This window comes from Micropterus salmoides, unplaced genomic scaffold, assembly GCF_014851395.1.
Source record: "Micropterus salmoides isolate LMB-PRFRI ecotype aquatic unplaced genomic scaffold, ASM1485139v1 Ms_hic_scaffold_14, whole genome shotgun sequence".
In the NCBI taxonomy this organism is placed as follows: domain Eukaryota; kingdom Metazoa; phylum Chordata; class Actinopteri; order Centrarchiformes; family Centrarchidae; genus Micropterus; species Micropterus salmoides.
The window spans coordinates 32,010,094-32,022,213 of NW_024040485.1; positions in this window are offsets into that span (position 1 = coordinate 32,010,094).

Here is a 12,120-nt window from a genome sequence, read left to right on the forward strand (position 1 = left end):
AACATGTGTATAAGGCTGTTCTATACAAGTCAGCAGGTCTGGGTGTGCCACCAGGTTCAGTGCTGACTCCCTTTTATAATTGTGTCAGTGTGAATGTAAAACTCTATGCTGATGACACTGTTGTTCACACACATAAACAAACAGCAGAGCTGTTGTTAAACTACAACTGCTATAAAATGATCCCACAGTTGGGCTGAAGTCTGAATGCTGGCAACATGATGGCTGTGTTTATTTCTTCTAAACCAATAAAATGCTGCTTAAGTTTTTATTTTGCCTGCTGCCGTTTTGAAACGTTGTTTAGTTATTATTTCCATATGAACACTTTGCTGACTGATTGCCTGTTAGAATCAGTGTGAGGTAATAAAGTGGGATTAGAGCAGACTGCAGGTGGTTGAACATGAGCTGTTACTCTCACAGATTAATAACACAGATCAAAGCTGAGACAGTGAGTACTGAGCGCTGAAATCAAACTGAACTTCCTGGAATGATTATTTAACATGAGTTGAAGGTTGTAACTGTCATTGTGTTATTTATGTGAAAATGTGCAGCTAGCGGTGAGGAGGCTGCACAGCAGAAACCCACACAGCCCGTCTACTGCAGGGAAAGAAGTGATGATTGGCTGTCAACAGTTTTTTTATGAGTCCTAATAACCACTGAGAGCAGATTCATCTCTGCAGCTGTACACACTCATCAACTTTTTCTTGTTATCTGGAAGCCTTTTTTTCCACTGAGCCCTCCACCCACACGGAGTTGAACTGAGCCCAGAGACCAACAATGACGACCCACCTGGAGGTCACGTCCATGGACTTTATTTATGGGATTTTAGCCATCAAAGGTGAACTTTACAGTTTACACTTGGTGTTGATGAGAGCCAACAAGTCCTCATACAAACATGACTAGAGGCTACTTTGTCAGAGCCGGAAACAGAAACACATTTCATCACAATCCATCTAACCTTTGTTGAGGTATTTCAGGAAGGGCTTGGTAACAGGAGCTGAAGCAGCAGCAGCAGAAGCAGCAGTAGTAAAAGTAAAAGCAAAGCAGTGTGTTGTTGTAGCCACTAGAGAGCAGCAGTACTCCAAATACACTACATACTAATTATATTATGCTGTATACTAACTATCTTATACTACATATTACTTCTATCATACTACATACTCATTCTATTAGACTACATTCTAATTATATTATACTACATACTTATTCTGTTATACCACATACTAATTATAATATATGCTAATTATCTTTTACGACATTTTAGTTATATTATACTACATACCAATTCTGTTATACTACATATATATATATTGTACTACAAACTAGTTATATTATACCACATACTAATCTTTTACTGCATATTACGATATTACTAAGATCTATTTTAGTACTTACTTCTTCCATTACACTAATTATACTTACCATATTATACTACATACTATTTCTATAATACTATATACTACTTCTATCTTACTACATATTAATTCTATTTTGCTACGTGCTAATTATATTACATGCTAATTACATTACACTACATACTACTTTAATTATCCTACTTACTACTTGTCTTACACTACATACCAATTCTGCTGCTACAAAGTTCCTGCTCGACACCCATTTTTACAATTATTATTGATAGGTCTATTATTATTATTATTATTATTATTATTATTATTATTATTATTAAGTTTATTAACATTACTATAATTAACAGTACCATTATTTATTTTCAGTCTGTACCACTACTACCTTTACTGTCTTTACTGTATTTCTGTGTGGATATTGTGTTGGCTGCTAATTAATACTAATTCTATTATACTTTTTATTTCTATTACACTAAATGATAGTTCTATTGTATTTCATAATAATTATTTTATGCTACAAAAATTTATATGTATTTTCAATTGAATTTAGTATTTCTTCTTATACTCATGCAGTATATTCATGTCATGGAGTATTACATACTGTAGAATTACCTCTTGTCTTGTGATTGAGTATTACATTGTAGTAGCTGTAAGTAAGCCATTGCACTGTGGTATTTTTACTTGAAATAGAGAATACATTGTAGCATTTCTTCATTTACTAATATATTACACAGCAGTAAGATTTCGAATGTGGTACTTTTACTTATAATGAAGTATTACAATGTAGTATTACTGCTTTTACTCTAGTGCGATTTTGAACATACAACACAAAAACCCTGGCCCACAGCAAAACTCACGCAGCTTCGTCAGACCAAAGAGGAGACCTTCAGAAGTGGGAATAAGGTCCTGTAAATCCAGGCCAGGAACACTCTGACTAAAGAGCCAAGCTGGAAAGCTAGAAAACAGCTTCACGGCCAGCGACCCTGTGTCCGTGTGGAGAAGCCTGCAGGAGACCATCCCCCAACACTGCTGGTACTCAACAACTGGCAGACAAGCTGAATGGATTTTACTGTAGGTTTGAAAAGCCCAGTCACACCTCTCCCCCGCCCCAACATCATCTTCAAACAGTCACCTTCCCCCACTGCCACGCTCTCACCCCCCCCCCTCTGACCCCTCACCTGCACTCATGATCTGTGAAGAGGATGTGAGCCACCTCTTTCAAAGGCAGAATATCAGGAAGGCTCCTGGCCCTGGCGGTGTTTCACCATCTTGCCTGAATATCTGTACAGACCAGCTGACCCCTGGGAGCTGTGTGAAGTTCCCTCCTGCTTCAAACGCTCCACAATCATCCCAGTCCCCAAAAAACCCTTTATCTCTGGATTAAATGAGTACAGTGAAAGACTAGTGTTGGCCCACCTGAAGGACATTACAGGCCCCTTGCTGGACCCCCTGCAGTTTGCCTACAGGGCTAACATGTCAGTGGATGATGCAGTCAACTTGGGACTGCATTACATCCTGCAACACCTCAACTCTCCAGGGACATATGCTAGGATCCTGTTTGTGGACTTCAGTTCGGCGTTCAACACCATCATCCGGACATCCTCAGCACCAAACTCACCCAGCTCACTGTGCCAGCCTCCACCTGCCAGTGGATCACAGACTTCCTGACTGACATGAGTCAGCAGGTGAGGCTGGGAAACATCACATCCAGTCTCCGGACTATCAGCACTGGCGCCCCCCAGGGGTGTGTGCTCTCCCACTGCTCTTCTCCCTCTACACCAACGACTGCACCTCAGGAGACCCATCTGTCAAACTCTTGAAATTCGCTGACGACACAACGGTCATCGGCCTACAGACGGGAGGTTGATCAGCTGGCTCTCTGGTGCGATCAGAACAACCTGGAGCTTAACACGCTCAAAACTAAGGAGATGATCGTGGACTTCAGGAGGAGCCCCGCCATTCTGCCCCCATCACCATACTCAACAGCCCTGTGTCTGCTGTGGAATCCTTTAGGTTTCTGAGATCCACTACATACCAGGACCTGAAGTGGGAGCCCAACACTGACACCATCATCAAGAAGGCCCAGCAGAGGATGTACTTCCAGCACCAGCTCAGGAAGCTCAACCTGCCTAAGGAGCTGCTGATCCACTTCTACACAGCCATCATCTAGTCTGTCCTCTGCACCTCTATCACTGTCTGGTTTGGATCTGCCACCAAAAAGGACAGGAGCAGACTACAACGGACAGTCAGGACTGCAGAAAAGATCGGTGCCAACCTGCCCTCCATTCAGAACTTATACATTTCCAGAGTCAGGAAATGGGCAGGAAACATTACTGCAGATCCATCTCACCGCGGACACAACCTGTTCCAATTTCTCACCTCTGGTAGGCGCTATAGAGCACTTTACTCCCAAACCAACAGACTCAGGAACAGTTTCTTCCCACAAGCCATCACTTTAATGAACAGCTCACTCTGACTCACAGTGTGAGGAACGATTCCTGTGCAACCACCTACCTCAACATCATAACACTTGCACAAAATACTTACTTATTTATATCAGTATCTTTGCACTATGCTCCATCACACTGTGTACATGTATGCATGTAAGTGTACCTGCATATCACATCCACCTACGACATGTACATAATAATGATATTAATAATTTTACTCTTGCATCCTTTGCACTGTGCTCACTGCACATATTTGTCAATATCTCTCTATTATTTTTGTTTCAGTTTATAGTGTGTATATTTGTGTTCTCCATACTGTAGCCTGTGTCTGACTTTATTATTGTGTTATTGTATTATCATTGTATGAGTAGGCACATCGTGAGCAAAGTACAATCCAAAGTCAAATTCCTCAAATGTGTACACACACCTGGCGAATAAAACGGATTCTGATTCTGATTCTGATCCAGAGTAACTATATTTTAGATAATGCGTCTCGGACGTGTTTGGGCCCCAGTACAATAACTTCAGTTTTATCTGAATTTAACATTATGAACTGTTAGAAGAATCTTTACCAAAGAACGACAGAGTCACTGGAGTCACAATCAGTGATCTTTTATTTGCAAGGAGTCAATACATGCACTACAATGAATACAGAATAAACTAACGAGAAGGGCTCGACACTGTTTTTAAACATTTGGTTACACCCATTGTTTTCCATGTCAGACAAGGTAGCTGACTCTTTATCTAGGTCACATGATCACACGGATGTAGACAGGAGCTGTCACTTACATTACGCCATGTCTCCCTCCCGTAGGCGTTTCCAGCCTCTCTCTATGTTTCATAAGTTCACTGAGATTATTAAATGCTTCTTTGTTTAGACAGGCTTGCAGAAGTTTAAAATACTTACATTACATTTAGCTGACGCTAAAGCGACTTACAATTGCTTTATATGTCAGAGGTCGCACGCCTCTGGAGCAACGAGGGGTTAAGTGTCTTGCTCAGGGACACATTGGTGGATGGGTCACCCCATCACCACCCCACCACTTAAGCATAGCACGTTTTTCTAGCAAGAAATAAATAAGATGTTAGAAATACTTTAATCCAGGTTTTATTTGTTGAGCCATGCGTTTGTGTAGTGGTTGTTTAGTCTCCCCAATATACAGGTCTGTGCATTCCTCACTGCATTGGACCGCATACACTAGATTGCTTTTCTTGTGTTTGGGTGTGCGGTCTTTGGGGTGGACCAGCATCTGTCTTAGTGTGTTCTTGGGTTTAATCCTCCTGAGTTTCTCTGATACTCCAGACACGTATGGAATCACAATGTTGTTGCGTTTGACCTTCTTTTCCTCCCCTGTAGTTTTGTTCTTCTTGGATCTTGTGGCTGTTTTCACAAAGGTCCATTTAGGGTATCCACAGGCTGTAAGTGCCCCCTTCAGGTGGTTCTGTTCCTTCTCTCTGGCTTGGGCGCTTGTTGGTATGTTTTCCGCTCTGTGGTGCAGTGTTCTCATGATCCCTAGCGGAAAACATACCAACAAGCGCCCAAGCCAGAGAGAAGGAACAGAACCACCTGAAGGGGGCACTTACAGCCTGTGGAACTTATTTGACAGTTTGGGCAGCGAACTATTCAGCAGGTGACTGGGCGCCTTCATCAGAGATCAGCTGGACATCAGCTGGTCAAATCTGAGAAGTCATGATCATTATTATTCTATATCTATAAATAACTATAAACATATATTAATTATAATCATATATTGTGATTTTCAGTCTGCTTTTGAGATATTTTAGCCTTCTTAACTTTGTCAGTAGACTAAAAGTTATATTTTAGTGATGTCTTGTTTCAGCAGGTTTTAAAAACTGGATCTTGTATTTGGTTATGTTTGTCTAATATTATTAAAACATTAAAGTGTGACAAATACGCATAAAACTAAGAAATACTACAAATACTTTTTGTACACAGACCTGTAGATATACAGTATGTTTTCCTCAGTATCACAGTTATCCAGTGGAAGTACATCCATGGCTACACTGCTAACAGCTAATCCAGCTACGTTTTATTATTATTATTTTTTGCATAACACAAGTCCAACAATCACGCCCACTTCAAGAAAAAATACAGTCCAGAGGGCTGTTTCACAAAACCATGTTGGCCTGCTCCAGACCAGGCTAACAGCCAGGCTTGGTTAATCCTGGGGCCTCATATATTCAGTCAGTTTTTCATACTGGCAGTAGGTAGGCTGCATATTTTATCAATTTCAGTTGAGTAAGCCAGTATTTACTGCTTCATTATAAATATAGAATTGGCCAAAGGCGTCACTTTGTGTTGAAAGGTGGGGACAAAAGGGCTCAGATTAGGGGCACGATGATACACTTGTGTCACGAGACCTGACGATGCTCAAAAACAAGATGAGAAGATTTTTAACAATATTTTTAAGAAATATTAAATGCTAAAATCTTATTGGAGGATCCTCCCCCAATAAGATTTTGAGCATTAAACACTTCATTTCCTGCATTCTGGAGACATTGCTGCTTCAATTTAGGGTGGAAATGTCTTTATTTATAAAAAGAGAAACAAAAAACTTCAGCTGGCAGGTGACACAATTCATTGATAGAAAAATATAACAGCCTGTTACTTTTTTGGACAATGCACATTTGTTTTCTCTATATTTAAATTGCTTTGCATGTTTTCTTATTGTGCAAAGAAACCTTTCTCAAAGCATTTTCATTTATTAGTGAACATTTCTTGGTGCAAGCTGTTTTTCAGAACATTTTTAACAGTTGCTTTCAAAAAGTGATGGAGACAAAATCAGATTTCACATTGTGGTGGGGACATGTCCCCAGCGTCCCCAGTGTAAATGACACCTTCCCCGGCCACAGAAGAACATCCACATTACAGAAACATTACATTTTTAAATGCAAAGCACTTTGTGTTATATGTATGACATTGTATGACAAATACAAATGAAGACTGATCGATTAATTGAGAAGAATACTACCAAATTGTAACATGAATTACAGATTACAAAAACAATTAGGCTCCATTTTGTGTTCTCAGGTGAATTCTCTGTCTTCCTAGAGTGGCCCTGGAGATGGACTGGGACAACGCTGCAACATTTCCTGGTAACATAAATGTCAACATCAATTTAAGTGGATTAATTATTTAACAATAAAGGATTCATATTGTATTACTTTTCCATGTGTATGGATTTCATTTGGCGTAGGTGGCACAAAGTTTCATAAATTGTTAAATCCTCCCAAATTGAGTACATAGTGTACTGTAGATTTTTGGAACAACAGGGAGAGGACACCACAATGTTTTTTGACCTTTTATCTTGATAGGATCACTCCTCTTGTCACGATCCTGTCCTGAGTGCTGTGTTTTCGGGTTTGGTTTTGTATCTGCTATTTAGTCGGTTTTGGTTCAATGTCTTCGTTCTTAGTCCTGTACTTTAGTTCATGTCTTTAGTGTTTACTCCTGGTCTTGTGTTCTCTGTTTAGCTCTGTGTATTCCCTTGTTCATTTACTGGTTCTGTTCAGCTCTCTTTGTACCGGTCTGTCATGTGTTATAGATTGTTTCCTGCATCTCAGCCCTGTGTCTTAGCTCCTAGTTTTGTGTCTTAGTGTTTTATTCTGGTCTGTGTTCTGTCTGTGTGGGTTACTTGGCCCCATGTTTGCCTGTCAAGTGTTCCGTCTGTTTCCCCCAGTTATCACTCTGTCTGCCTGCCTCTTTGTTCCCCTTTGCTGTCTCTGCCTGCCTGCTTCTCTCTGTCTTCCCTGCTGTCTCTCTGCCTGCCTCGTAAGTCTCATGTCTTTCACCTGTGTTGCTCCCGCCCTGCTCGTTAGTCCCTGTGAATATATACCTGGTGTTTCTGCCTTGTCCTTGTTGGATCATTACCTTGTGCTACCTCCTGTTACCGCCTCTTACAGTGTCCCTGTGTGTGATGTCCTGTTTTGTCTGCTCAGTCTTGTCACCCTGCTTTGGGTTTTGGGATTTCTGTTGGATAACTTTGTCTTGGACTCTGTTGATCAGCCACTCTGTAAGTGAGCTCGCCTTTTGTTGCCTCTAATAAACCACTGAACTGCACCAGTCAGCCTTCGTGTCCTGCGTTTGGGTCCACCAACCTGCCTACAACCTGCTCACCAAACCGCACCCTGACACCTCCGCTGGCAGCTGGGGACAGAATTAACGATTAAGACTTACAGTCTTGCTCACAGTGTGTGTTGAAACGATCACTTCTCTTTCTAGTTTCTGGATTTCCAAGTCAATTTCCTCAGTGTCTCTTTTTATCTTCATATGTAGGTTCAAGTCCTGCCAGAGGGGTTTTGGTGAATATTTAATTTTGTTAATTTATTCAAGTGTGTGCTGTACAGAGATCTGACTGTTTGTAAAACATATATCAGTTAGCACAGCAGGACCTGGTCACAGTGTGGATGTCCTTCAGGTAAAACAGCTTCAGGGTCCTGTTACAAATATGACACAGTATTTTCTATGAGGACCACGTCACTGACTTCTTCTCTAGTATCCATGTGGACTAAATAAGTAAACATGTCCATAAGATTGACAAACTCCAGCCTCTCTCTGATAGGCCTTTGTTCCCTCTCCTGACTCGTCACTTCTGTCACTCTGCGACACAATTAGAAAATCAGGGCCACACGTCACACTGATATTATTTTGAACAGCAGGTTCATACAGTCTGTATTTCTCCATCCTCCCCACACTGAGGGAGGGTAGGGCTGTCCAGGATAACACCTGGGGGTGACCTCTCCAGTGTGAGCGGACCAGAGGTTGGATGCTGGAAACCACCTTGTCGTCAGGTGACCTTACAGCGCGCTAAGAAAAGAAGCATTAAGATAGAGAAGGATAACAGAAACGTCGACCCTAGAAGAGCCCTAATCAGCTAATTGACCCAAAGCTTTCCTGAGCATTTAACCTCTGTCTTGTTCAGTGCATTTGACCTTTTAATCAATATTCTAATTTTTTGAGATGCACCTGTATTTAGCTACAACGTCATGTCACCAGTTAGTAATGCCTAGCGTTTATTCCAGATCACATGCTCTTTTTCACTTAAATTGGCATTTAAAGACCTGTTTCATGTATTTATTTGATTCTGGTTTCACATCATATAACCCTTATTAAAACTAATTTATTTCGCTTTATTCGCTAATTAATAATGCCGTTAGAAATTTCCACTTACAGTTATCTCAAATTCAACACTTTAATGAGCATGTAATTTTATATAATCTATATAATATATAAATATATATAGATAGAGAGAGAGAGAGAGAGAGAGATGCAACTTTGATACATTTGATAGATACATATCAGCACATGTATAACCAGGGCTGGAAATTAACACCACCAAGCGCCAAATGCAGTTTTTTTTTTTGTTTGTTTGGCAGCTAAATGTTGGAAGGCTACCTGCCACATTGGCGGGTAAACGTATCTCCATATAATATATGTTTGACGGTAGCTAAGAGCGGATCAGCGTTGTTTTTTGATGTATGTCGCACTTAAATTGGTCCCCGCTGTACACGGGGGTCTAAAATCGTGTAACACGCTGATTAGGGGCGTTCATTGTTTATGTTCAATTCAGGTGTCTTGGCTTTGATTGGTGTAGATATGGAAGGGGTTGGGCGTTAGGGGAGTGGAGTCGGAGCAGTCAAGTCGTGCTTGGAGTACCTGGAGTGGTTTTGGCATAGGTTGTGATTTTTTTGTTAGTACTTAGCATTAATAAATTAGAGACCAATGTAGAGGGTTTTTCTTGCACAAAGATTTAATAACTGAAAACAACCTACAATTAATATTAAGCGGGGCAACGAGGGGTGTCTTGGACACATTGGTGTCTCACAGTGGACTTGAACCCGGGTCTCTCACAGCAAAGTATGCGTCTCATCCACTGCTCCATCACCACCCCAAGCTCAATCTCAATTATCTCAATTAAAAGTACTGAAACAAATGTTTATGTGACATAAAAAGGAAAGTTATTATCTTGGCCGGTGGATTTTTTCATCTAGCAGTCCCATTGGCCGGTGAGCCAAAGTTTCCAGCCCTGTGTATAACTAATGATTTGAAGGAAAACAAGCTAGGCCTGCTGTCTGTGTCCTGATGGCCGCAAATGAATTATGTTCATGGAAAGTCCCAAAACGTTCTTCAACTATAGTCAGTCCAGGTGAGAGAGAAAAAAAGGGAGGCGTTGTTTTTGCTGGTATTGAAGAAGTGTATAAACGAACTGACTTTTCTGCACATAACTGTAACAGCAGTCTTTCTGCAGAAAGTCTCAGCTGACTTGGTGGTGCAATAAAGAGATCTTTAAGCTTCATCTGTCTTATTGTGAAAGCTCAGGTGCAAGTTCTCAACAGCAGGTCACTGTATCATAGATGGTGGTTGAAAAATTGTTTCTCGTAGCTTTAGATAGAGTCAAAACAGTGCCGGTAGAGGGATAAATACTACATTAAAAGTAGCCATTACGGCAGGTTAAGTGTAAAGTAAAATACACATGCTTATCCTGCATTACTGATGGCTGAAGAAGATGCATGTTCTAGCAAATAGTTATTGATGTGAAATTGTTTGCATTTTAAATTGAGACCATAATCTGAGGCTTTTTTAAAAAACATAATCCATTCAGGAGAAGGTATTATAGCCCACACACAAGAACAGCTTACAGTATCAGCCTGTTCTAAGTGTAGTTTATACAGGAAAGGGTCTACTATCAAGATCATTTAAAAAATCTAAATATCAGCATAAAAATTGGCATCGGCCCCCAAAAACCCATGTTGGTTGGGCTTTATTCAATTGCTATACTCTAACTTATTACCTAAGATCTCTTTGCAGCCACAGCAGTAAGTTGTCGGTAGTCAGACGGTGCAAGAAAAGAAATCCTGTATAGAAAAAAAGATGCATAAAGATGCCTCGATAATTGTGGCCTCCCGAACTGTAATTAAATCGTGAGGTGCTTATAGATTCCCACCTCTACTGGTTTCACATCATAAGCACACAAGGAAAAAGAGCACACACCTTTTCACTCTGCTCTTTAAGTAAGAAGAAAGTTAGCATACACTCACTGGCCACTTTATTAGGTACACCTTGCTAGTACCGGGTTGGACCCCCTTTGCCTTCAGAACTGCCTTAGTCCTTTGCGGTGTTGGAAACCTTCCTCAGAGACTTTGGTCCATATTGACATGATAGCATCACTCAGTTGCTGCAGATTGTCGGCTGCACAGCCATGATGAGAATCTCCCGTTCCACCACATCCCTAAGGTGCTCTGTTGGACCGTGAGCTGGTGACTGTGGAGGCCACTGGAGTTCAGTGAACTCAATGTAATGTTCAAGAAACCAGTTTGAGATGATTTGAGCTATGTGACGTGGTGCATTATCCTGCTGGAAGACAACACCATGTTGAAAGTATTCCACAAAGAATTAAGGCAGTTCTGAAGGCAAAAGGGGGTCCAACCTTGTACTAGCAAGGTGTACCTAATAAAGTGGCCAGTGAGTGTAATTGTTACTGCAAATAATATTAAATGACTAATTTTATGCAATTCTTGACGGTGTTCCCCTGTGAATGCCTGAATGTTTGAATAATTGTTTAAAACCAATGCAAATAATTAAATAATATCATGTAAAAAGCTAATACAACAGGGCAGCTGAGGCTTGCACTAACCGCTCTCACAAATGACACATGTGGTCCCTTGATATAGAAGTCTGCAGCCTGCAGGAAATGTTGATACTTCTTACAGCCAATCTCCATCTTTTTCACCTCCGCCTGGGCATGCTCCAACATCATTTGTGGCCTGGATAGCCAGAAGGTAAAAGACAAGATTAACTCTAGAAATCTATGACAAGTCCATTACAAGACTATTATAATGACAGAAATTACATCTGTTAAAAGAGAAACCCTTGTACTCATCAACTTGCACCCCAATACCGGACCATTGAGTGTGAGCTCTTCAGCTCTTTGGAAGCCACAAAATGGGCTGGAACGTAATCCTTGGTGGAATGTGCGTCCATTAAAAGTATTTTGTTTTGCCAATGACGACGAAAGTAAACACAGGAACCATCTGCAGACACTGTAACAACTCTACTTGAACTACAGAGGTTCTTCAGTGGGCAAAAAGGTGATGTTTCCTCACCTTGGACTTCACTTCGCTGTCTGCACCTCAGTGTACATCAGTTAGTGTACATTTGGAAATGCAAACAATTGATTCACCTCAAAGTAATCACTCTGTTATCATGGAAACAAGACAGAACACCTGCAGTGATGAAAGGGACAGAGCTGTAATATATGATGCTGAAGTCGTTCATGCAACATTTAATA